This window comes from Etheostoma cragini, chromosome 5, assembly GCF_013103735.1.
Source record: "Etheostoma cragini isolate CJK2018 chromosome 5, CSU_Ecrag_1.0, whole genome shotgun sequence".
NCBI lineage: Eukaryota > Metazoa > Chordata > Actinopteri > Perciformes > Percidae > Etheostoma > Etheostoma cragini.
The window spans coordinates 672,340-699,979 of NC_048411.1; the positions used below are offsets into that span (position 1 = coordinate 672,340).

General features: G+C 43.6%; 1 protein-coding gene across 1 annotated transcript in view; it reads right to left on the reverse strand.

Annotated features, from left to right (window-relative positions):
* Nucleotides 1–27,640, reverse strand: part of sema4c (sema domain, immunoglobulin domain (Ig), transmembrane domain (TM) and short cytoplasmic domain, (semaphorin) 4C) — an 87,639-nt gene that overhangs the window by 56,157 nt on the left and 3,842 nt on the right. Inside the window, exon 2 of the mRNA XM_034872203.1 lies at nucleotides 1,424–1,553. The gene's annotated coding sequence lies outside the window, so the exon portion shown is untranslated. The remainder of the gene's footprint in view (nucleotides 1–1,423; nucleotides 1,554–27,640) is intronic.

The following is a 27,640-nucleotide window of genomic DNA, read 5'->3' on the forward strand; positions in this document are numbered from 1 at the left end:
TGCAATGAAACAAAGAGTGAAAAATTTAAAGGGGTCTGAATACTTTCCGTACCCACTGTATATATATATATATATAAAGAGAGGGAGAGAGAGAGAGAAAGAGAGACATCCAGGATTATTAGATAGAATGAGGGATAAGTACATTGTGACAGTGTGTGGAAACGAGAAACACACACTTGCAGAGAAAATGGAAAATGGATCGGGGAATAGAACAATATTGCCTGAGGCTGTTTTTTTACGCCTCTGTGTTTATGTGTGTGTGTGTGTGTGTGTGTGTGTGTGTGTGTGTGCGCGGCTTGGTTGAAGTTGTCATCATGGTGTGTGTGTGTTTAAGTGAATCACTCTCGGCCTATGCGTATCTGTAGTCCATGTGTGGATACAAATTACTTTTTTTATCAGAGGCAATTCACTAAAGTCTACCGGAGCTCCCAGACGCTCGATCAAACAGGCTGATTGATTAGAGAGCCCTTCATCACACACTGTGTACACGAGATGGCCACATACTACAAACATGCTCTCACACATGCATAACCCACATGGGGATATCCAGCATCCCACTATGACAAGCGCCTTCTTTTTTAGAAATACAGTAGGCAAGATGAAGTGGGTTATGGATTTCAACCCAAGAATCTATGAGACCTCTAAGAGCTGAGATTCTGACTTGATATGTATAAATATAAATATAGAAAAACGTACAGACTCATAGTAGTAGTAAAGACATAAACATAGATAAATAAAGATATATATATATATATATACAGTATGTCAAGTGGGTATTGATGATTAAGTGCAACAAACACAAATCACAACTTTTTTTAGTCTTGTTCACTCTGCTTGTGGCAGTGCTGCAAGTCTTAAATGTCTCTTTTCTCCCTGTCTTTCTTTTTCTCCCCCCTCTTTCTTTTTTTCTTCCTTTCTTCTTTTCTGTCTTTCTTGTTTTCCACTTTACCCTACATGAGGAAATATGACTGCCTTACACTAACATACGAGTGGAGGGAACACACACACTCTCACACTCATAACCTTCAGCATCTTTTCTAACAAAATGTCCTGAAATCTGAAATCCAATATCCATCTCAAATTCAATGTTTTGTCAGCTTTTTTTCTTATCGCCCGGCTCATGCATCTCTCTCAACATTCTCTTTGTCTCGCTCTAGTCTAATTTCTTTCTAGGAGTACCTTAAAATGCCTGTAATTTCCACATCCTGTTTTGACAACTGCCCCCCCACCCCGCGCATGGTTTTCCTATCCCCTCTCATATTCACTTTCTTATTTCTTTTGATTCTTTGCTCATTCTACATGCCCACCCTTCTCTCTCATTCCCTCTGCCAGTCATACTGTTTACTGAGGAAGGCTTCAGAGGAGGCAGAAAAGAAGCTGCTGTTTTTCTTCTCCACCCTTTGTTCTGTTTTTATTTTCTTACTTTTTTTTCTTCTCCTCCCTCGCGTGTCTGTGAGCTTTCTTCTTAATATCCAATTCAGTTTTTTCTCCGCCACTCTCGTCGCAGTGAATGCTGAATGAAGACACTTGACTCAGATGAAGGTCACATTGGGCTAAAGGAGAAAGGAGAAGGAGAAGAAGGAATGAGTGGCGGGGTGGATGTTTGTTTGTGTGTGTGTGTGTGTGTGTGTGTGTGTGTGTGTGTGTGTGTGTGTGTGTGTGTGTGTGTGTGTGTGTGTGTGTGTGTGTGTGAGCACATGTATGGCCATGTGAGATTGGCAAGGCTGCTTTAATAATTTTAATGTCTCTCGGAGAAGACCTGGCCACCAGTTTTCACACACTCATGTTACACACACATACAAACATATGTACACAGACAGTTGGGGAACTACTGTAGCTGGCGAGCTAGCCACAAACATGCTGGCCCACGTCAGTCACAATAGAGAGCCAAACAAAAGACCTCACCCATTGCAGTTTAGAAGCCGGGAGTTTGCATTTTGGCCATTGCCATTTTGGTATTTTGGAGCCAGAAGTGACCATATTTGGACAAAAGGGCAAAGCAAGGCAGGATGACGTGGCTAGGCCAGTCTTGCGTATAGTGTCAATAGCACTACACTAAGCTAATCTATAAAGAGGGAAAGTCGCAGACTTTAGCTAAAGCAAGTCATCTGGCGGAGATTTGCGGGGACCCCCAGGTCCTGGCGTCATTCATGTGCACGTACGGCAACACACAGAGCCGGCTGAACATTGTCAGACATTCCCTAGTTGCTAGCTAACACTATTGCTGCCTAGCTACTTTTGGTTGGCAAGGGACTGCAGAAGGCTACACAAGACATTTTTAGGCAACCAAAATGTTCTAATCAATGTTGAGGAAATGAAAAACACACGGTTAGAGGGTCCACACGGACAACACCCAAAAACTTCACGGACATTTTAATGTATACGGTGCCATGGTTAGCATTGCTAAGCCTCTGTCGGGATTGACGGGTCAATGTGTAGCCATGCCTCTAAAGCATCCCCTGCTTTTTCCTCTATTTTAAATAAATGGGACCATACTTTATTAAAAGAAAATCATTATTTATTAAAAAAGACTTGAAAGTAGTGATTTAGACAAAAAAAAAACATTTAGAAGGTAATAAAATGAAGTAAGAAGTCATTTTCTTATAGCCCTACTCATCAGCCCCGGAAGTAGCCGCTTAGCTAGCTTTTTATGGGCTAACAACTTAATAGTTGTTTAGCTTAATAGTAGCATGAAGTAGTATATGCCAATATGTCATAGACATTAGGCCAAAAAAACTAACTACAAACAAAACTAAAGTGCTGAATGATAGATGGCACAGAGTTCCAGAAGCTAGTGGAACAAAGGCTAGCCCAGACGTGACGTCATTACCTCGATTCTCTGTCCAGCAGGCGTGTTAGCTAACGTTCTGTACCTCGCCTCCTGTCTCATAACTGTCTGAACATTTGTGGTGCAGGTTATACAATACAATAGAATATATAAGTGGATGGTGCAACACAGCTAACAAGCTACAATACCTTCCTCCATTTTGGACTCTGTGTCCTCAATGCTCAGCACTGTCGAGGTGGCTCGCTGTTGGGCAGTGGCATGAATTCATGCGCCACAAGTTGAACTTGATTTGAAGAATGTGCAGAGTTTAACTAGATTTTCTCTTTGGATTGCTGTTTGGGTCTAGATCCGCACATGAAACACACTATAAACAAAGCCACACACATCTGCACACACACCTGAACCCTTAAGGCTCACATTCATTAGATAAGACTGCAAATCACATAACTAACTGCCAAGGCTTACAGTGTGTGTGTGTGTGTGTGTGTGTGTGTGTGTCATGTCAACATCAATGGCTCACTGATCATGAAGAGAGCGCTGAGGGCCAAGCAGATAATGTCAGTAACGTATGGGCCAGCTAGTGTTACATGGAGGGAGCATATATAGGCAACACCAAAACCTCTGACACCATCATAGTTCAGTCACTGCTGTCAATAAAACTAGACACTGGAAACACAGCTACACTCTGTGCACATATCGACTGTGACGTTCATCCGACTTTTATTAATTGAACACGAGAAACTCCACAAACCTGGACTCAACTCAAACAAAAAAAAGAAATCAGGAATCTTTGGGATAACTCTATTTTAGACTTTTTGGCAAATGCATGTGAATGGCACAACCCATTTTTAAATGTTTCTCCAAAATGTCAACTGAAGCTGCCATCTTTATGTCAACCCAATTCTTTTTGAAATAGCTTATTTATCCAAAGGAGTAGAAACATTTACTCAACCAATGAACCTGCCATTGCCGGGAATACACTATGAATCCTCTTTTAAAGGTTGGAAGAAAATGAAAAGCAGGTTATGTAAAACACTGAAACTCCATTTGTTGGCAGGTCCTTCTAAAATTGAGTTAGTGTAATTAAATGTGCTGGAAAATGAATTTAGACTAAATGAGGAACCTTACGGCTGTGAGTAAGTCGCCATATGAGTGCTAGTGTCTACATGTATGTGTGTTTACTGCTTCTGGTAGAGCGCTTAACCCTTCGTTGAGTGTCTCCACCTGGGACTGAACCGGCAGTGTGTCTGCTGAAGTTTCAACAGCAGAAAAATAACTTTAAAGGCTGTTAGGGAAGAATATCTCTCCAAAATGAAATATACTGCTGCTACTGAGAGCACTGGCTGCGTTACCTATACGACTGGATGAACCCAAACACACACACACACACACACACACACACACACACACACACACACACACACACACACACACACACACGACAATGTGACAGCACAGCAGCATACTGGCAATCTCTGGTGGATTTTTCTAAATAATGAAATCGGCCAGACCTCAGCTTTCCATTGGCCTCATCCAGGGGAACATAGCAGCCAATAGCCTGCAAGGCTCCACACACACACACACACACACACACACACACACACACACACACACACACACACACACACACACACACACACACACACACACACACACACACACACACACACACACACACACACACACACACACACACACATACACACACACACACGCATACACATACTTCCAAACCACACACACAGACACACACACACACACAGACACAGACACTTCCAAACTACACACACAGACACACAGAAACACACACACACACACACACACACACATACTTCCAAACCACACACACAGACACACACATACTTCCAAACCACACACACAGACACACACAAGGCCAAAAAGGAGATAGAGGGAGAGTAGAGGGGTCTGGTTTTCAGCAGCAGAATTTCAAGAACACCTGCACACACAGACACACAGACACACAGACAGACCCACACACACACACACCTCCAGCTGGTTGCTGCCCGTGTGTTTAAGGCAGCACAGTGAGTGGCTGTGTGGAAGCCAGCCAGCCGCTTATGAATCAGCAATGACTAACATGTTAAACCTGCGCGTTCTGAGCTAATCGCCTGCACGTAAATATATATATAAATATGTGTGTGCCTGTACATGTGGGTGGATGTGTTGTGTATACACACATGTGAGCATGGCAGAGTGTGTATCCACGCCTGAATGTGTGTTGATGTGTTTGCCTGCATGCTGCCATAGGAGCCTTCCCTATCAGGCCTAATTCTGACAGCGTGGGCCTTAAATTGCATTGCACCAAATTTGACATTGTCTAAGCTGACAGCACCCTGATGAGCAGAATAAAAGTGGAGTGACGATGTACCCGTCACTTCCTCCAATCTGCTTCGACAAGAGCACAACTCTGTGCTCCGTTTGATCGCTGCGCAAGACAACGCAATGGGATGCTAATGGCATGCAAAGACCCAAGCTTTGAGCGTGTGCCAAAGTGTGTGGGTCTGCTTAGTAAGAGTGTGTGTGTGTGTGTGTGTGTGTGTGTGCCAGAAATGGCAGCTCTAATCAGTGGCAGGATTGGAAGAGGCATGTGGCAATAAAGCCCAACAAAATGCCTGCCAGTCCCTATTAAAGCCGAGCACTCTCCGAAAATGTGGCTGACAACACACACATAGCAGAGCGTACACACACACACACACACACACACCATCTTGGTGGACATCTGGCCAAGGTCGGAGTTAGATTTGACTGCAAACTGCAAACAACGTTATCACCCTACCCACACCTTCAACATCTCTAGCCCTCGCACCCCTTTAAAGAAGAAAAAGCATTGAGCTGCAAAAGCCTGACTTCACAGTCTTTGTCGTCCCAAGTGATTTGGTTGTAAACTCTGACCTCTCTAAGTGCACCCCATTACTCGCGGGTTGTGATTTACAAGCTAAAATTAGAGGTGACCGGGGCCATTATCAGCGCTGAGGCACGACAGAGTCCATTCCAACTGAGATCCCACACGGGAGTCATCCATCCATATTCCACTGGAATCGATTATTCAGTGTGCCATAGAAGTGACCGATATACAGCTGACGGGTTAGCATTTGTCTTCTTCATACTTTGTCCTGTGTGTGAAACGTCGTGTCTGCTCTGTGTTACTATTGCTTTTATAGAGATCTTTGAGAGATTTGTGGCTTTGAAGATTAATATTGACATTTTAACAAGAGATAGCTGATGTCTCAGCATTTTAAATGGCTATATTTGGCACCACTTTCATAAGTTGTAACTTCATGAATAATAATAAAGCACTTACAGCGTTATAGCTCAGGTATGAGCCTTTAATAAAAGTAACATTTGGGTTGCCAGATTGCCTTTAATGAAGAGTTGTTTATTAACCTTCACAGATTCTACATCTATGTGTCAGAAAAAGAAATGGAGAGTGGTTGCGCCCATTGTTAAGATGGATTGTAAACTTTTGACTGCTCAAACATTACCAGTACTGGGGGAAAATGCACACTTTGGCAGCTCTGAACTTTGCAAATGCAGCTCACAGCACAGATGCTATCAAAGCTTGTGGCAACGCAGCCGGTCAGTAGTTGTTGACCAAGTTTTTGGCAGTGTGAACGAGAGGGCTTTATGTCCTATTGTCTCTGCGCCGTGACAAAAAGAAAACCTCTGTGTTTTGTTGGTGTCGACAGATAAAGTGATTTTGATTGTAATTTTCTTTCAGTGAAGTGGGACCTTTCTACTATTATCCACTCATTTCCTGTGTTTTCCTGCGTCGAGTGCTTTTGGCAACAGATATTGGTTTGAGCCGAGGAGCTGTGATTATTATTCTCACTGTGCCAGAACACACAGGAGGAGCCACCGCCGACACAAAATACTGAGTAGCACCTGGTGTGTGAGCTGAAGACACACAGGAGGAAAAATGCTCACATTTGTCAATAAATATCAACACAGCATAAAGACTTTTAGTGCTGTATGTCACAAACATTAAATAACATACATACACACTCCACGAGGCTGGATCTGGTTTGAAAGTTAAAAGGGATTAATTCACCATATGAGGGCAGAGAGTTCATTCAACTGAATGAAGTATTTCTGAGTACTACGGTGTATGTGCATGAGCAAAGGAAAGCCTTGATGAATGGGGTGAGTGCAGGCGTTGGGAGTTCTCAATGTGTGTGTGTGTGTGTATGTGTGTGCATGCATGTGTGTGTGTGTGTGTGTGTGTTGTATGAGACATCTGTTTACATAAGTGGGAGGATGTGATGGTAACGCACTGGCTGGGGCCCTGGCCTTTTCACAACAAGGCCCAGGGGTGGTGAGGAGATTTAGCCCAATATTTGTCTCATAAAGGAGTAAAGCCTAACAAATCCGTCGTGCGGAGGCGCTCTCTGATCAAACCTGCAACGCTCCATTCAGGGCTTTTACACTTTCGATCCAGATTTCGCCTTTTCTCACCAGCTCACTCTTTATGGCTGTCAATACGCAAGTTTACTTTTTTTATCTAGTAAAACGTCAGATGATGATGTGAATGCTGAAAAAGGGCTGCTGTCAACTTCACTGTTACACTCTGATAAACGCTACCTAACCCGCACCAAACAGCAGACAGTCAAAGTTAGCAACTAGCTTTGAACACATAGTGGAGCTTTTAGCAGCTAAAGATAGAAGCCGGATAGACCACAGAGACTAAAACAGAGCTGGAGAGAACCTGAACATGGGAATATTAGTCAGAAACACAACTCCAAATGAGTGCTAATGTTGCTCAGCGTCTGCTGACATGCAAAGGAAATGCCCCGAGTAATAAAGTCATTATTCCTGCCTTGAAATATAGTTATTGAAGGCTGAGATATGGTTTCCTTGAACTGAAATACTCATTTCAGTTGTTAAGTTTAAATGAAGATTATAGTATTTTGTACTGGAAAATGGAGATTCAAACATTTTTATCTAGTGATGGGTAAAATTTAATATTGTCCTTGGAAAAATATATATAAATAATTACATTGGTTGTAATGTTGATTCTGCTTGCTTGTTTTTAAGGTAATTTATGTTTCCTCTTGCAAAGCCACACTTATTGAAAAGTAGGGAAAAGTTCAGTACAGCTGGGCGAACTTTAATGAATTTTCAATGAAAAATCACACAGCCATCTCCTTTTTGCTCTTTTGCTCTCTTTTATTGTCGTTGATGCCATGTCTCTGCTATCGTTAAATAGCTACACAAATACATATTCTTTGCTTTGACAGTTGAGTTCCATGGCCTTCTTTCCTTTATTTTCATGCATGCATCCAAGGTGTTCTTAAAAACATGTTTTTTTTTTATTTTTGTAATTTCACAGCATTGGGTCAAGGCATTTTATGTGACTGAACTCTCCGACTCAGTGTCTCAACCCTATGGGAGGTTAGCAGCATTTCAGGACTTGCGTGGGTCCAATGGACAACAGCGCCTGCCAGAGAAGTAAACCAACAGCCGTTCTCTGCATACTCTGTGCTGATGGACTCCTTCAAGGTCAATGTGGGAGAGAATGATTATTCTTTTTCTCCTTCTGTGAAATAACCAAAGGCAGGGATATACTGTTTCATCAGCTTTCCTCTCACTGCCACTGCCGCCTGTCCAACAGAATGTAACTGGCTGACTGAGGGTCGGTGCCGCAGCTGAAGTAGCAAATAGCCAGGGATTCCTACACGGGTGGAGGAGTATTGACAGAGAGGACGTTTGAAGAGTAGTACATGTGAGCCTGGATCAATTCATGCATCTACTCCTGTGAGTGTGTGTGAGTAAGTGTGTTCATTTCCACTGGGTGTTATGTGTTTGTCAAGCTTAATTTGTGCACGTGTGCATTCTTGCATCTGCCCCTGCACTTCATATGTGTGTGTATCTGTGTGTGTAGGTGACAGTAACAGCGTCAGCTCCATGCATTATCTCATTACATGGCTCTCAAAGGCTGCAGGAGCACCCTGTCCCTAATGGCCTCTGTGTTGATCACGGTGAGGCAGACAGAGGGCAAAAGGAGCCCCCCCCTCTCCATGGTTACTGCCAGGACCCCTGGGGGTCCATTGCTTGGCTGGCTGTCCCACTCAAGCTTTAGCTCCAGCCTTGGGGGACGGCTACAAAGGGGAACTCGACAGCTAAACAAATGAGATCACCTCCCACTTCTGACACCGTCTACCTCAACCTAACCTGACTCCACACACGGTATCAAACTCACCTCACCCTGCTATTTCTGTCTTCTGGCTATCTTTTCCCACTTCATACCTGGCTATAAATTATCAGGCCATGCAGATAAGATTTGTTGAATTTTTGTCAGGTTTGCCCTAGCTCTAGAGTGCTGCTTGTGCTAGAAAACTGCATTTTGAACTTGAGTAATTAGTGGAAATGCTAGAGAAGCAGTTTGAACCGAGCCCTAACCATCCTGCCACAACAGCAACAGACAACTTTGCAAATATGCTGTTGCCTACCTCAGCCAGCTGGAGGTTCTGGTGTCATAAGGGAGCTCTAGTGTGTTTTTGAAAGGACGGATTGTGTTGTAATGGTAGCATCAGTCTCACTTTGAAAGTTATTTTGTGCTGGTTAGAGCCATATTGGTCAGCAGCGGTTCACAAGTAACACACCTTTTACATTATGAAACCACTGATCGAACCAAACCAACACCATCAGATACCAACAAAGAAGAAATTATGATTTTTTTTATAATTTGAGTAAATCAACCTTTTAAAAGTACCAACTTGTTAAAAGTGAGGTTGCCATGTCTTTTTTATTATAAAGCGGGTTGAGGTGCTGTAGACACTGTGAACACATTAAACACTCAATCCAAGGAGAACGCAAACAGCCCTCATTCAGACCTGTGCACCAGGACTTCTGAACAGTGGTGATGTCATAACTTTACTTAATATAGTTAATATTGTATAGTTAATCTTTAAGTGCTGCCGTAGTAGCCTGGTCCTACCAGACTCTGGTCCATTAGCCTGGTCCTACCAGACTCTGGTCCATTAGTCTGGTCCTACTAGAGTCTGGTCCAGTAGCCTGGTTCCAGGCGTAGTACTGAAGGGAAGTTCAATTTGAGTGTAAATACGTAGGAGGGCGCAGCCATGCTACCACCGCAGCGTTACAATCCTTTAACGGCTGCAACGGTGTAGACGCTTTGAGCTCAAATGAGAAAGACCCAGAAACGCTGACCAATCAGAGCAGACTTTTTCGGAATGGGGGGCTTAAAGAGACAGGCGCAAAGCAGACCATTTCAGACAATAATAGTAACAACTTTTTTTTAGCATTAAAGCATGTAAACATGTTCTAATAGCAACCCAAAATATGAAAAAGTACGGTCCTGAATATGAGCATAATATGGGACCTTTAACGATTAACCATGTCATACTCAGAGGGATGACGGACAGAAATGCCTTGCACTTTAAAGGAAATTACTCATCTTTCTATTCTTGTGAGACATCTGTTCTTTCTAACACACACAGCAGGTGACTGACGTCTGCGCACACACACACACACACACACACACACACACACACACACACTGGACTCAACCTGTTTAGCCCGACATAATGAATCACATAATCACATCCATGCATGCTGAGAGACAAAGGAGTTATAGACAGATTATCCCCAACCACACACACACACACACAGACGCACACACACACACACACACACACACAGACACACACAAACACACACACACAAACACACACACACAAACAGACAGATGAGTCTGCGTGCACGCAAAGACGCATTATGAGCCCAAGCAGAAAAGACAGACTGCAACAACCTCAGACAGAGGGGGAAGAGAAAAGACAGGGGAATGCATCAAAATGAATGTATACATTTAGAAAAAAATAATTCTTCTTCTTTTTTATTATTAATCTATTCTCAAAATACTAATAATTTCACTAGACCGCTGAGTCACAAAAAGAGAAAATAGAAAAGAAAGGGAAAAACACACACACACACACACACACACACACACACACACACAAACACACACACACACAAACAGACACACATGTTCTGAGGAGCTCTGGCTGAGGTCATCTTTATTAATAAACCCTCTGACAACAAACACACTGACAACAAGGCCCTTGCCCCCCCTTCCGTATCTCCTTGAGAAATGGCAATTGCTAGATTGACACAGTTACGGGGGGGGTGTGTTCACACACACACACACACACACACACACACACACACACACACACACACAAACACACACACACACACATGCACACACACACACACACACAGTGCAGGATGGCCTAGAGACAGCATGTCAGTGATCTGTCAGAGGGTAACAGTGCAGAACAGGTGTGTGTGTGTGTGTGTGTGTGTGTGTGTGTGTGTGTGCAGCAAAAGACAGGAAGGCCAGAAGAGACAGGAAGTCTGCTCCGAACACTCACACAGACACACTAAGAAATACGCCCCGCCTCATTTGTTCCCACTGACAGGAGAGGAGAGGGATGGTACGCTACAAGACCTGCCTAGGGGAGGAGGGCAGGTGTGTGTTGAGTGTGTGAGGGAGTCAGAAGAAGAGAAGCAGCTAAGGCTAAAAAAGTGTACGTCTGCTAATTTGCGAGTTTAAACGTGTGTGTGATGTTTGCTCTCCTTGAGACGGTTACGGTAGCTGTGCTCTGCAGGGCTTATGATGAATCTCACCTGGGATCACCGGGACCCTTGTGCAAGGAACTCTGGGTAAGTGCATCAGGACAGGGGATTTTCATTTGTTTGCAAGCATTACAGGGCGCTGTGTTTTGGTGTGCTGCTACAGGCATTAGTGGAAGAATGAAGTATGAATCAAAAAAGGTTTGCTCTAACCCAAACATTGCACAAGGGTTGAGAATACTATTTTCTTCTTGGTTTTGCTATTCTCACGCAGGGAGTTGTAAAATTATATTACACCCCTCCATTTTTACACTGCTTATCTGTACGCTTACAACTCCACTGGCCTCCCATCTCCCACCTACAAAATCCTGGTCCTCACCTACAAAGCCCTCCACCATCTGGCACCCTCACACCTCACTGACCTCCTGTCCCCCTACCAACCCTTGGCCCCTCAGATCCAAGCCTCAGCCGGTCTTCTCTGCACCCACAAGTCCAAACTCCGCAGTTTTGGAGACAGAGCTTTCTCCAGGGCAGGTCCAAGGCTCTGGAACTCCCTCCCCCAAGAGATCTGCACCTCTGGGTCCCTCACCATCATCTTATCATTAATATTATCATTATTGTTATTACTACCCAGGTCCAGGTCCTGGCGGCTGCAGGCGTGCTGAGTTGTTCACATGTCATGTGGGTTAAATAATCTCTTCAGTATGCTCTGGACCAGTCCTGTGGTCCCAACAGATTGACGTGCCCAAAATCCTAACCAGATGCCCTAACTTCCACTGCTGTAGTTTTTCTACTGTCTCAGACTTGTCTTGGACTCGTATGTATTTGCACTTGGACGTGTCACCGACCATTGGTCTCGCCAAACATTCTAGCTGGGCTCGACCGGGTGCAGCAATACATACTTTTTATTCTAAAGTAACTTCCTCCTTCAAAACAAAACCACTGAAGCGCGCTGGGTCAGAAAATACTGGATTAATTCCAATACACAGGTACTGTAACCGGGTAGAAGGGAAAATGCTATATTTAAAGTAAATAACATGGCCTAATATGATCCTACGGTGTTGTTACTCTCCACCTGATGTTTGATTTGCACTAGCATTACAAATAATGCATAATGATCATCTTAAAATAGAAGATATGCGTCTTTGGCGTCACATAAATAATGAACAGGTAAGTGTTCTTGAAGAGGATTCTTTTTTTCTGTCTTGGTCTTGACTGTCTCTCGTGTGGACTCGGTCTTGACTTGGCCTCGGCTAGTCCTGGTCTTGGACTTATCTTGGCCTTAACAAAGGTGGTCTTGACTACAGCACTGCAAGCTACTTCAACTGAATCCTTTAAATCTGTAGAAGCAGCAGTTCTACTCCGAGCTCTTTTCTGTCGGTCGGAGCTCCACACCCTGTCACCTGAAGTCCACATCCCCGTGGACCAAATGCTCCAAGTGATGAATACATTTAAGTGACACATTTTGTCATCTGATGATGTCTGCAAGGGTCCACATGGACCGTCCATTTGCAGCTCAAAATGTGTGACTTGAAGACAACACGTCCACGTCTCTAAAACGGCACCTGAACACGACCAAAAGCATTTGCTTTGGACTATGTCTGCCACTTTGGGGGACTCCCAGAACATATATTCAACAATCTTACTGTCTCTACACAAACCTCATGAGCATGAGTGCGGAACATAAATCGACCTGTAAACCAAGAGCTGAGCTCCCTCTTCACCTCGACAGTCTGGTAGAGCCAGTGAGGATCAAACTTTCTTTTTTTTGCCGGGCAACCCTTGATCTTTTTTTGGCTGGAGCCCTCTGAATCCAGACCCCTGCTATACCAATACAGGGTTCTCATTTAAATTAATGTGCTTTTCAAAGCAGCGCTAATGTGGGATCCTTTGGTGTTTTTGCTTGGATCTGACGGAGTTTAGGCTTCCATAGGTGGCACTCCTTTCCTTTCCCAGCTTCAGTGGCTGTCACCATCCTGCTAGACAAGACGCATCTTCTTCTTGTTATTCCACCCAAACTGCTGTTGCTGCTGCCAAATACAGAACATCCCCTGATGCTGCTTGTTCCAGAGAAACAAACAAAAGCTGAACATATGTTTAATCACTAGTGCGCTGTATCATTTAGTAAAGGGCGCGGCAGATGATCACATTTATCAATCCCACCAAGTTGATCCTGTTATATGCAATGCGCTGTTTAAAACGTGATGTACATTCTGGGAGACTGTACATTAGGAGCCATGCCCAATCCTCGGCTCAGTAGCAGTACGTGACACGTTTCAACGTGAATGCAGAACAGCTGGTGAATTTCACCGTTCGCTCTGGTTAGGCTGCATTTAACATTTGGTTGAAAAGCAATTTCTTTTTCCAGCAGAACGAAGCACTTTTATGGTCTTTGTGCTTCTTTTGGATGCCTTGGAGATGAGGGACGGCAAAGACAAGGATTGGTCCAAACACAAGCGTTGCCAGCTGGGTTGTTGGTATGAGTTATACAGCTTAGACCCCTGAAGCTCTGGGACATCCCAAAACACTACTTCCACAGAGTAGGTCAATACTCAGATGCATTCCCACAGTAAAACAGAGCTTCAGGGAGACAATAGTTGCTATTGTACACATATCCTTGCATATCCTTCAACTTACTTACACCTCCCTTTGCGCCAGCTTTGTAATTCCTCTGGGCGGGCAAAGCAAAGAAAGGGGAGGTAATCTTGACCCTTATGACCTCATAAGTGACCAGATTCCCGATCGGCCCATCTTAGCTTTCATTTTCTCAAAGCAGAGCAGGATACCCAGGGCTCGGTTTACACCTATCACCATTTCTAGCCACTGGGGGGGCCATAGGCAGGCTGGGGGAATGCATGCCATGGGACTTTTATAACAAATCCCACATCAAAATAACTAAATGAATGAAAGAAAAATTATCTTTTCAAATAAATGAACTGAGAGCATGCAGTGACGTCCAAGCCGAGGATATAAAGTATTGAATCCATTCATTTTTTTTTTTTTCAACCCATTTTCATTTCTACACGTTTATGTACATTTTCAACGAATTCACGATGCATTGTTAATCCCTGCTTGATGTCATTTCAAAGATTGTTAAAAAACAGAAGTGAGAAGACGCCAGGCATTAACATTCATTTCACTGTTGTGCGGCTCACTAAATAGTAAACAACTGGCAGCCCAGACACCGTGACCAACACGGATCACATCACCTCGTCACGTGATCACAGCGGCCCAGGAGCCAATCGCTCGATGTGCTTTGCACTGTCAGGACTGGTGGAGACGAGACTCCCCACTCAAACCGCCTCACTTCCATTTCATCCATTTCCAATGTGAGCCTAACTGGAATCAATGGCGTGGTAATGGACAGTAAAAAACGTGTTAAAGTGTAATGCTACCTGTTAAATGCTGCTGCTGGCCGTTCGATATGGGTAGAGTTCTCACCTTGTAATGAGGGGAGGATAAATGCCCTCTTTTAAGCAGTGGGGAAGGGAAGGATTTTAAAAGGTCTCATATTAAGCTCATTTTCAGGTCTATACATTTATTTTGGCTTTATTCTACAACTTGTTTAAATTATTTAAAGTTTAAAAAGAAAAACACGATTTTTCTCATACTTTCTACCTGAATTTACCTGTATTCACCCTCTGTCTGAAACGTTCTTATAGCGCCTGTCTCTTTAGGCACAGGCTAATTACTGCTAACTAACATGCTAATTAACATTAACATAGGCACAGGCTAATTACTGCTAACTAACATGCTAATTAACATTAGTAATTAAACCTTAACAGCTGATGGAAGAGCTTCTCCTGACAAAACAGTGATTTGTCGACTATGCAACGGTAAGTAACACAAAGTTAGCCTATTTTTACAAAAATGTCTGCTACGGAGCCATAACACAAGATACAAGGTAACGAAGCCTTTTATACATCTTCATGTTTCTTTAGAAATAAACAACGTACAAAAAGAGTCTTCAAACGCTTCAGATGTGAAGTTATTCACTGTCAAAGTCATGTAAAAATGAATGGTAGTCAATGGGATGCTAATTCAGATGAGTGCTTCGTAGCATCAAAATTCCATAGGAGCTATGCTCAGAGAGGAGAGACTTACCCCCTTGGTCCCTGCACCATCACTGCAGCCGGGGAAAGACTGTAACTGTAGCTGCATCTTCTACCCACATTTAGTGAATTTGTGACATCATAACCGTGTGGAAGTCCCTACGGCTTGTTTAAAGGGCACAGCTCGGATTAAGGGCTGCTGGTGTTTCTCTGTGACTTGAGTCTTTTGATTCTTTCACTGTTTTCATGTAGACCCTTGAACTGAACCTAGAGCTTTGTAATAAAAAAGACATCCAATCTCACGTTTTACAATATAGGTCCATGAAGGTTGATATCATCTAATTGAAGCTGGCGATTGACGGAGCTTTAGCTAGATATTCTGGACTGAGAAATCTGACAGGTAAATTGCGAAAGAAGAACTTGGATTCAGTGCTCTCTGCGCTCTGGTCAGGGTGAAAAGACTGTCGGAAGCTGTTTTCACGCCGTCTCGTGACAACCAATAAAAACTATACAAACAGAAATTCTTTGAGAAGGGTTAGCAGCGTCTTAGGGCAAGTTTCACTGCAGGGTTTTTACAGGCTGACAGCCCTGAAGCTGCAGAGAAAAATCATCACTTCACCTACATCACAATCACACATGGAGACTCTAAAAGCCGCTTGATATTTTTTCTAACCAAAACATGAAGATCAGCTTTTAGAAACCCCTAATGTATTCATACAGACTGTCATCACATGCAGCTTTGTCACTGGGAAGCTTTTTCAACTTTCCATCAACCGTCACTAATTGCGGACCATTTTGAATAACATCAGCGTAAACAAACCTGCCTCTGAATAAATGCGGTAGCTCACTGGTAGCTGACACATGCTGTCAGCCCTTGTATCAAAAAGCTCAGCAGTCAATTTGAGATGGAAAAAAAGCCTTCAGTCTGGTAAACTGACACCACATCTGGCCATAACCAACCCCGGCGGTGGGCTGGCTGTTTAGACACACTGGCACCATGCAAACAAATACTGGCATGCTTAAAAAGGGTGTGTCAAATTCAAGACTCTCATCCATCATTCATTTCTATCACGTTACCTTAAACGAGGACACATCAGACACTCAGAGATGAAAACAAGTTCCAAAATTCACTCATTGAAAACGTGAAAGTCGCTGAGGTAAACAGACCCAAAAGTACAAATAGCCACGGCACTTTGATCATCAGCCGTTAATAGGAAAAAAAGAGTGTTTCCTGGCTCTTTAAATCAAGGTTAGAAGAAAGAACTAGGCCGTTTTGTTGCTGAAATGGAAAAACAAAAGCGGCAGGGTGTCTGGGTGGCTACTGGGGGGGGCAAATGACGGCGGTACAAAGAAATCAAATCAAGTCTGACAATAAACGAAGTGCAGAGGCCTGTGGTCAACGAGCAGAAGTCAGAGAGCTGCCGACGACAACAATCCCACCCTCGGCCTCTGTCGGCTTTCTCTGCTCTGTCTTTGCTGCTTTCCTATTCTCGTCTGCTCACTTTCTCTTTGATTCTCTCTCATCATCTCAGATGCTACTCCGGCTCCCACTCGCTCTTTATGAGTTTTCTTCATACCATATCCATTTATTTCAGCCTCCATTTTCTCTTTTCTCTTTCTTTGCTCTGTCTGGCACTTTTGGTCTTCCAGTCTTTTTGTCTTCCTGTGACTGTCGGCCTGTCTCTCTGCCTCCTTGCTTCCCCCCTTCGTGTCGATTAAACTGCCTCACACCGTATCTCTGTCTCTATTCTGTCACTTTCCTTTGAATGAATAATACGACATTTTGGGACGTGCACTTTTTAGCTTTTGTTCCAAATACTGAGATTAAAAGACTGACACTGCTTTCATGTCTGTGCATTGAATGTGAAGCTAGAGCCAGGAGACGTTAGCGTAGCTTATCATAAAGACTGGAGCAGGAGAAAACAGCTAGCCTCACTCTGCCTTAAGTAACAATGCTGTTTAATCCAAAACAAATAAGGATTATGTATAAAACTAATACTTTAAAGGAATATTTCAATAGGAAAACCATGCTCATATACTTCCTTTTGTTACATGCCAAAACAATGTCTTGACCAACACCTGTTTATACATCCACCAGGTACTTTTTAGCAGCATCTCTGGATATGGGAGGGTTACCATATGTAGGACTGGGTAACGGTACTTGATGCCTTTCAGTGAAATAACCCAACTCCAAGTGGTATCCAAACTTCTCCAGTTGTATCTACATTTATGTTTCTTACAAATAAGATGCAACATTTGACTTAGTGCTACACTCGGCTGACCATGTCCAGGCTCCGGCTGATTAATGCACAGACATGACAATGTTGTCACTCACAGAAAGAAATGTAGAAAAATGACTTTAAACTTTTCCAGGCTGGATTTTGCAGGTCTGACTTCCGGTGTCTACCTGTGCAGTTCCTCCATTTAAATGAACGATGAAGAATGTAATAAGCCCACGTTCCCGGCGCTAGAACCAATAAGTCGATAGACCCACTCCATCTGCTGCCACTGCACCGGGGAGCAAACACACTCACAGTGACAGAGAGACACACTGATGTCTTTCTCAGGTGTTTGAGAGTTTGTCTGTGTGTGTTTGTGTGTGTGTATGTATGAGTGTGTGTGTGTGCGTGTGGGATCATACGGAGTGCTACAGCTCAGATGAGAAGAGACACACATAAATCATAACTACCGGTACAAGTATTTGATGTTTTCATGCTAATTACAAACTGCCTGAGTTTGTGTGTATGCCTGTGTGTGTGTGTGTGTGTGTGTGTGTATGTGGGAGGTGTGATGCAGTAGGTATGACAGAACAAGAATATGAGAACACAGTGATGAATGTGTCAGAATGCTACAGTGCATGTGTTTGTTGATTTTCCCCCCCACACACACACACATTCCCCCCTCTCTTTGCAAAACCCCTGGTGCCTTTGTGAGTCACACTTGAGTCTCAGTGTGTGTCTGTGTGTGAATGTGCACATCTTAATCTTCCAGTTGAGTTTCTAGTAAATGTTGTTGATAAAGTCTAGAGGAGCTCTGTCTGTTATACGGCAGTGGTAATGCACACACACACACATGCACGCACGCACACACACACACACACACGCACACACACGCACACACACACACACACACACACACACACACACACACACACACACACACACACACACACATACACATAGCGTACAGACACACAATATGCACAATATAAATAATATATAATTAATAAGACTAAAGGCGATACAGACACAAAGCACTTAGACAAAGGCACACCCTCACACACACACATTCAGACACAAAGAGATAGAGATGCACACATGTTACCACACACTTACAAAGATGCAGACACAAAGGAACACAGAACAAGAGCAGACTGCGACAGACGACGTGGGCCTGACAGCACCAGCGCTGTGACGCAGAAGCAGTTACCCGCTGCGGAGCGACACAACCCTCACGCTCTGCCAGCGCTGAGGCAGCGTGCTGCGATGGCGACAGCAGCTCTGTGTACAACGCGAGGGTCCACACAGCTGCAAAAGAGACAACTCACACATGAACACACACACACACACACACACACCAAGCTGGAATGAATGGCTGGATCCATTTGACTATACGTTGAACGAAGCCTGAAAATGGAGAATGGCATAGGAAATGAAGACTGACATTGCATCTTGTGGAAAAATGATCTTGCGGCAGGTTTTCTTAAAAATGGGATGTAATATGCAGGATGTTAATTTTATGTCATAAAATTGCAGGAATTTGCATTTGGTTCTATGAAAAACAAAACATTTTCAACTTTCTGCTAAGATATATGTGACTTTTTTGCAACGAATATGAAGGGATCGCATAATCACATTTTTCTGCAGGGACTGATTAAGAACACCCTTTTATCAGCTGGAGCTACAACAGCCCTGGAGGAGCTGCATTGTTTAGCACGTCGGTTCTGGTTGGGTGAAAGGATGGTGTCACACAGGTGAAGTGGCTTGGTGAAGAGCTGTAGAAACATGTAATCACACTTAGGGAAGACGTTTTTCACGTCGTCTCTGATTACCATTTATCACAGCAGCACTGTTTAAGTCTGTATCTGTTCACATCCCCAACTGCAACCACTGCATATATATATATATATATATATATATATATATATATATATATATATGTAGGCCTGTCTCTAACAAACACGTTTTAATTTGGGGAAAAAAGAGCAGTGGTATGAGTCAATATTACAATTAAGTTATATCTATCCATATTTCATTTTTATCTTAAAATCTAAAATGTTGAATGTTTGTACTTACCACGTTCTATGAGAGATGATCTCAACTTAAAGTCGACTAATCGTCTCCAGTTATTTCTTTCATCTATGCACCTATACGTTGTCATGCTTGGATATATATATATATATATATATATATATATGTCTTTGAGAAGCACTTTGGTGCAAAACCTGTTTGCTTTTTAAAGTGATATGAAATAACTTGAAACTTGATTTAGCATCAATCTGTTTCTTCAGCTTCTCGCCTATAGAGAATCCCAAAGGCACAGATACTCCAGTACAGGCGCACACTCAGCAACGCACACAACCCCACCCCTCTTCTACTCAGCTAAGCGTTGGGGAAAGAGAGAAAGACACACTTCACCACACAGACACACAGCCATGCGCACACATACACAGCAGCTAACTTAATTTCAAAATCAATTAATTAAAAAACACGGCCCTCTCCCACAGGGATTGAAAAGACAAATTTGAGGAATTTAATCCTGGTACACAAATCGGAGCTGTTCAGCCACAGAGATATGAGAGGACTGGATGGATGGAGGGGCGGAGGGATGGAGGACGGACGGCCAATGAATTTTAAAAAGGGCAATTTTACTCAGTGGCTTCAATTGGACACGACTTTCCCCCACTTCACTATACCGCTTTATCCATTTCTATCTATCTATCTATCTATCTATCTATCTATCTATCTATCCATCCATCTATCCATCCATCCATCCATCCATCCATCCATCCATCCATCCATGATGGAAAGAAGAGCATAATCAGCAGAAAATGAGTCTGTGTGTGTGTGTGTGTGTGTGTGTGTGTGTGTGTGTGTTGGTGGGGTTCATCAGCATCCCTCTCTCACTCCCTCACCGTCTCTTTCCATTAGGTGTCTGGCTTTAAAAAATGACTATTATTGACACATAGAAGCACTAAGGGGCTCAAATAGTGGGGGGGTGGGGGGGAGAGTGTGAGAGAGAAGATAGAGACACTGTGTGAGTGTAAGTATGTGTGTGTGTGTGTGTGTGTGTGTGTGTATGAGTAGGAAAAGAAGTGTTGAGATCCTTTCCTCAAGTAAAAGTAGTAAGCAAAAATTGTGTTTGCTCACTGAAAACCTTTACACTTTTCAGATAAACTGAAAACAAAGGATACGAGTACATTAAAGTATATCAATGAAGTAGTAGGAAATTATAATACTATAAGTAAAAGTGCCTCATAACTGAACTGAAGTACAGTGCTTGAATACATTTCATTAATTCATGAAAGCATGAATGTGCATAGGTATGTATTTGTCAGAGCAAAATACAGTGTGCATGTATGTGTGTGTGTGTGTGTGTGTGTGTGTGTGTGTGTGTAACAGGTAGCATGTGGAGAGGTCTATTACAGAAATACACTGCCAGCCCAGCAGTGGGGAATAAAGTGGAGAAAAGAGAATAAGAGTGAGCCCCGAGAAGCAAAAGATGAGAAAGATTGAAAGAGAGAGTGAGAGAAGAAGGTGAAAGCCAGGATGAAAATTGACGGTGTAATTGTTGACTGCTGGTCGAGTCTTATCTCGGTTTTTCAGGGCTGATGTCTGGGGTAGGCTGGCTTCTTTCTCACTTTCCAATCTCTCCAGGAGTGGACCAAACCTGGCAACCCGTATACTTTTCTCTTCTCTCGCCAGCTTTTGTTTTCTTCCCAATCCCTCCTTTATCTCTTTTCTATCATATAACTGTGGTCTCATCTCATTGAGCATTTTTTTCTCTCTCTTCTCTTTCCATCCTCTCTCATCCCATCTTTTTTCAGACAGTCAGACATCATGCAGAGTGCTGTGGACTGGAAGAGAGCAGCTCTCTGGGGGGGAGGGGGGATACAGCCAGTTGGGGTCAAAGGTGAGTCTGGAGCAGGAAAGGGGTGGGTGAGGGGGCAAAAACACAGCCTATCTCTCTTTCACCCCCTCCCCAGCGCACAATGCTTGTGTGGACGGAGATCAAAACGCTGTTTAAACAATGAAACGGTGGTGGTGTGGATGTAGCCTAGGCACACCACTGAAGGATGATTGGCAATAGAAGGGTTAACCCTCAACTGCTGCTGTGGATCTGCTCAGTGGCCACCAACAGATGGCTCTGGTTGTACTGTGCAGCCCCCATTGAGAAGGTAGGCTCCTCATGTGAAGCAAATCAGATTTTACTACTTCCACTACTTTTATTTTCACCACGAAGCCATCAGGACAGTGATTAAGTAGCACAGCTCCCAGCCGGTATGAAGAAGATGTCCATATCAGCATCAGAGTCTGAGCTCCCCATTTACAGCAATTATCTCGCATGTGGTATTCTTGTTGTCAGGATCTCATCACATCTTTCATGGGCAAAACGCAAATCAGACGAGTAGGTAGGGAGGTGGCACCGCCAACATAAACACACAGCAGGTTGGGGATGTTTAGGCTTGATGCTGTACAGCCTGTATTTACTTTTCATTCAGGCAAAAAAAAAAGTCTTTCATACGAGGCAACAGGAACAATTACAGGTTAGCTTGGCTCAGTCGAGTTAGCAGCTGCTGTAAACACGGCATCAGACCCTGTTTTGCTAAAGATGAGGAGAATGAGCAGTGACTCACGGGCTCAGATCATGCTGGAGTCGTTACACTAGGATCCATGAGGCGTCTCACTCCTCTTCATCACACTTTCAGCTGTTTTCTACAAATCATGCTGTCTGTTTACTAAGCCATTTCCAATGAAACAGTATTCACACATTGTCCGCCATCATCTTCACGCTTGCCAAACGGGCCCCATGGTACTAGAAAGTACATGCTTTGTAGTAAAAAGCCACACTAGTCTAGCATTGATTTTTCAACAATAAAGAGTAGCACAGACTTCCTAAAACTTGATGGGCCGAGTTTCAATTAGGAAGTGCAACGCTAAGTTAACTTTGAATTTCCAATTAAAGGTGCTACACTGGGTAAGCATCTATGTTTTCATTTAAGAGGGACTAACGACTAACTTGGTTTTGGATTTTCCCTACAGGCCAGGATGACTCTAGACAAACACAGCAGGCACACTCACATAACACACACATGTCTCCCAACGGCTTCGGAAAACTAAGCTACTCCCACACGCTAGCTGAGCTGTAAGAGAGCAGTCATGTAGGGCCCCTCCTGCTGCCGATAAGCCGGATGGGCCCCTCTGTAGTGCCTACCCTGGAGAGAGGCCATTAGCCAGGCTGTAGCTCCTTCCTGGATAAGCTGCAGCTTACCAGCCTGCGAGCTGCAGGGCAACTTTTTATTGTCCTTTCAAAAACTTTATGTGTGAGTGTGTGGCGATTGCTTAGGAGGGGCTTTGAGTGCTGGAGTCTGCAATACAGTGTGTGTAAGTGTGTGTGTGTGTGTGTGTGTGTGTGCTCAAGCTGCGCGCTCCCGGCACTTCCTGCCCACTAACGGCCGGTCCCACGGTAGAAAGGGTGAGCGCTATCGGACCAGAACAATGCCAAAAAAAAGGCTGTCATAAAAACAAACTACCATGCTCTGGTTGGCACGGGGGCCTACTTTTCTCTACACACCCCCTACTGCATCATTATTCACACACACACACACACACACACACACACACACACACACACACACACACACACACACACACACACACACACACACACACACTCCCAATCTAGCCAGTCCATGAGACAGTACTTTATTTTTCCTACTATCTTTTGCTGGTGGGTCACACACATTTGCATCCCAGAGCCAGGAAAACAATGCATGGAAAAAGCAAGAAGCAAGTGCTGAATATGCATAGGCATATACTCAATGCAAAGCACACTCACACACACACACACACACACACACACACACAATGTTGCCGCTGACAGTAAACTCACGATGTTGCCGTTGACAGTAAACAATAGGAACCGTTGCATTCAAACTGGGTCCAAACAGCTTTGACGTGTCACCAAAACCAGAATAACAGAAAAGAGAACAATTCCGACAGCCCTCTGTTCACAGAACACAGAGCAGACGACTGAGCCAGAAAACATCTGCTGAGTTGGGACAAACAACACAACACGCAGATGACGAACAGGCGCGTCGGGGGCCTCGGAAAACATGCTGAACACCTCACAGGGCGCCCCCAAAACACAGTTGGCTCGCTGACAAGGCTTTTGGCCGAGCATATTAACATCTCTCCCCAATCCAGCTTTACAATTTCAACTACAGCCAGGCATGGACGGGCCCAGGAAACAGGATGAGACAAGATGAAAAGATGAGTCCAGCTGGTATCTGAAGAGGATATTACTGGACAAGCATCAAATATGATGAAGATTTCTCTCCACTTGGTTGGACGATTAAAAACAACATTGCATGGCGCTGTGAATGGATGGATACCGCTGTATGCATGTAGATGAAACCTCACTGATTTAGCAGGAAGGAAGAGATGGTATCCATTAAAGGAATAGTTCTGGAAACTACGCTTATTCGCTTTTGTCGAGAGTTGGATGAGAAGACTGATGCGTATGCAGCTGGAGCTAGCTGCTAGTTAGCTTAGCTTAGCAAAATGTTTCCTCACTCTAGCGTCACAACATTTCAGCTCCAGTATTCCTTCAACTGAAGAATCAGCTGTCCTATTGGCGGGGGCTTCGTTCTGGCCCGACTGTTTTCTACATGGCGACTGGGTCACAAACTTTCTCATTTTACAACTTATGCTTCTACGGAAGTTCCACGAAGGGTTTTTCGCTAATACTATTAATAATAATAATCATAATAATAATAATAATAATAATAATAATAATAATAATAATTTATACTCTTTATTGATCCTATGAACATTATGTTCAAGGAAAAAATCCCTTCGGTTAGAAAGCGGCAAATAATATTGGAAACAGAAAAAACATGAAACAGCACCTTTACAAGTGATTGCTGTCAGATATTTATTAAATTGCTTGAACCGAATCTCTTTTTTTATGACATGGTTTTTACTGAGCCCAGCTCAATCACGTAAGCAAGAGAAATCCATTTAACCTCTCTAACTGTGTCCTGATTTACATAAAAACTTGGATGGAGACCCAGTTATTGATAGATGCAGCCACAGAGAGCGAGAGAGAGAGAGAGAGAGAGAGACAGAGAGAGGCTGGTGGAGAGCAGATGGCCAATAGTGGTCAGCTGGTTACAAAGCAAGCAGGTCAGGACTCTCCTCCACCTCCATTCTACCACTCATAAATAATGCAGAGGACACGAGTCTCCCAGACCATCCCCACCAAGCCTCCAGGACCTCCAGAGTCCCATGAAGACAGAGAGTTTGCTGTGCAGAAGAAAAGCACAGCCCTGTATGTCAGGGCGGGGAGCTTTGAGTTCCTCCCCATCTGTTGCTTTATCTGTTTCAGACAACAGTGATCAGATTTGGCTTATGCTTCTCACCACTGCAAATGACAATGACCTCGTCATTCAATTCCTCAATCTCGTCAGCGTCGTCAGTGAGCCAATAAGCATGCAGCATGCTTGTGCCGAGATCTAGTAATGCTGGTGATTGGCTGTCTAGTGTTACACGTCGTCAAGGCATGCAGGCAAAACTCTAAGTTACACACAGAGACAGGGCTCGCATGTGTGTGTGCGTGTGTGTGCGTCAGACAGGTGAAAAGGGGATGAAACAAAAGAGTTAAAAGTACTGTTCAGGAACGGGTGTCCAAGTCACTCTACTGATATCGCTACGGCGACGGGTATTGAGAATCTTTGAACGATCCCCAGCCTTAGAGCACTTGCTGTACAGATTCGCCTCGAGGAACGTCACCATGCACCATATCGGATTTTCCACCAGCTGACTTTCCTGGAAACCTTTTTCCTCCCTCAGGGATTATTCATTTATTGATTGAAAACCCCAAGCACCATTCATAGAGGGTGACGAATACTTTTTACAGCCTTGTGTTCTATATTCTGAAAGTATTGCTTTTCTTTGGCAATAATGTTTCTTTTTTGACAATATTGCCAATACGACTCCATTTAATTAAACTGAAGTGATTTCAAGAGAAAGCTCAGGGCTGCTTCCGAGGCTTTCTGAGGACTGGCACTACTATTAGAGGCACCAAAAAGGATTATATGACTTTTCCTCAATCCGAGCATAGTTTTCATTCACAATGGGCTGAATATGCACTTGTCGGTTCAATTAACGTTGAGCTATATAAGTGCTGGTGCTTACACTTTGGCAATGCAAAAATGACCTCATTATGCTGCACGGATTGAGCCGAAACGAGCGAGAGAGAGAGAGAGAGAGGAAGAGGGAGACAATATGTGTGTGTAAGTGGGTGAGGGGAGACGGAGGATGAGAGAGAGAGTAAGAAAGAGCTCAAAGGGAAGGCTACGTTGCAGAGGAGCAAAAGCTCCTCGTCTCCGAAACAACTGCAATCACAGCTGCTGCCAAAAGCCTCTGGGTCCATCTTCACTGCCTGATGGAAAGTTCTCAGCAGACCGGGGGGGGGAGGTTGTGTAATGTGTGTGTGCGCGCGTGCTTTGCCTTGTTAGTCTTCTGTATTATTAGTGTCTTTTACAGTAACATCAATAAATTGTGGCCACATTGACTTTAAGACGTTACGAAACATGGTCGTGAGCCAGGAGGAGCAGGGAGAGCTCCAGGCAGGAGCACACGACGCCGCATCATCAGACGTCAGCAACGCTTTGACAAGACATGTGTCGCAATTCCTAAAAAATGAACGGAAATATAACACACATAACACAGAGCTCAGTTGGTAGAGGGGGCGCCCATTTACACGTAGAGGTGTACTCCTCACTGCAGGTTGGACTCCGACCTGTGCTGCATGTCATTCCCTCTCTCTCCCCTTTCATTTGTTCAGCTGCCCTGTCCAAAAAGCCCTGAAGATGCCCCAAAAAGTATCTAAAAAGTATATGTATATATACTGTATATATACACACATATATAATACATACAAATTGGGAAATTCCATCACTTATTCAAAGCATAAAGAAACACCCGGCAAATACAGAAACAGCCATTCTGATACAGAAACACTGCAAGACATAAACTGTGTCATAATTGCATACATGCAGAGTCTGAGCAGGTTATTAGCACGTAGAATGTGACAAAACGAAGTCTATTGTGCATACAAAAAACTAGATTTTTGAGTGTGCAGCTGGCACTATTGTCCCACAGTGCAGTGCACAAATGGAATGGAGGTGCTACTCACAGTATTTAATCACTGGAAAAAAAACATTTTCCTTTCTCATTGTGAGGTTTAATTAGCTGTAACATTTCAAATCCTTTTGATAGATGCTCTTTGATGCGTCTAGTGTATCATCTACTTAAAGCAAAATGTTTCAGCATGTTGATTTATGTATGACGACAGCAAGACAATTGCTTTATAGCACATAAATACATGTGTGTGTGTGTGTGGGGGGGGGGCAATTCTAGGTGTGGAGCTAACATCTCCAATTTAATCAGGATCATGGAATCAGATTGTTAAATCTAAAACAGACATTGTTAGTTTACTTCCCAGCATCACTGGCAGGATGCAAACTTCAACCAATCAGGTTGGACCTACTTAACCAAGTTGGTTCACTACAAGTATCAAACACAACAAAGGCTGTCAGTGGAATGGTGTTTTAAGTTAACGTTAGCAATCAAACTATCATAGATAGCTACGTTTCTGAAATGAATCACATCTTCTGTTATTGTTTATTTGGACGCCCTTGTAATACATGTACACGCCCTTGCATCACATGTGATAGGAACATGTTGGTGTTGTTTTGTCACTTATGGGGAGCAGTAGCTAGCTGGAACCAGTTAACTGCAGGATCTTTGCTAGGCTAAGCTAATGCTGGGGGCGTCAGACAGAGTCACAGCAGCATGGAGATGAGGAGGGGATGTAAGGACATGTCCAACTCTGGGGACACGGTGAATAAGCTAAAGTCCCAATAAGTCACTGTGTTCCTTTAATGGCTGTGTGTGGGAGTGTG